The following is a 366-nucleotide window of genomic DNA, read 5'->3' as shown; positions in this document are numbered from 1 at the left end:
CAGACAACCAAATAAATTGATATAAATGAACATAAGCAACTGTTCAAGCTTGAACTTTCAAGTAAAAAAATAAAAAATAAAGTATATATACCATGTCCTGTTGAGCTTAATAAGTTCGTGACATCATAACAAAAACATTTCTCACTCTTTTCTCTCTTATTTTACGAAACAAACATTTAAAAAAAGAAATGTTGAGAATGACTTTATCGTGTGGGTGTCATGCACATGTTTTCTGATGTTTTTCTTCTGGGAAATCATGCATCATAAACACATGACATAGATTTATGAAGGCAGGGGAGGCAGCTCTGTGTAACTCTGTGTAGACTGGTATGGCCAAGATTAGAGTGAGGTGGATATATGATAGAG

At 33.3% G+C, this 366-nt stretch overlaps 1 protein-coding gene across 1 annotated transcript in view; it reads left to right on the top strand.

Moving 5' to 3' along the window:
- Positions 1-366, top strand: part of LOC119588547 (insulin-like growth factor-binding protein-related protein 1) — a 16,179-nt gene that overhangs the window by 649 nt on the left and 15,164 nt on the right.

Source organism: Penaeus monodon, chromosome 24, assembly GCF_015228065.2.
Source record: "Penaeus monodon isolate SGIC_2016 chromosome 24, NSTDA_Pmon_1, whole genome shotgun sequence".
NCBI classification, from domain to species: Eukaryota; Metazoa; Arthropoda; class Malacostraca; order Decapoda; family Penaeidae; genus Penaeus; species Penaeus monodon.
Note: the sequence above shows the minus strand (reverse complement) of the source record. Positions and strands in the feature narration are given on the sequence as shown.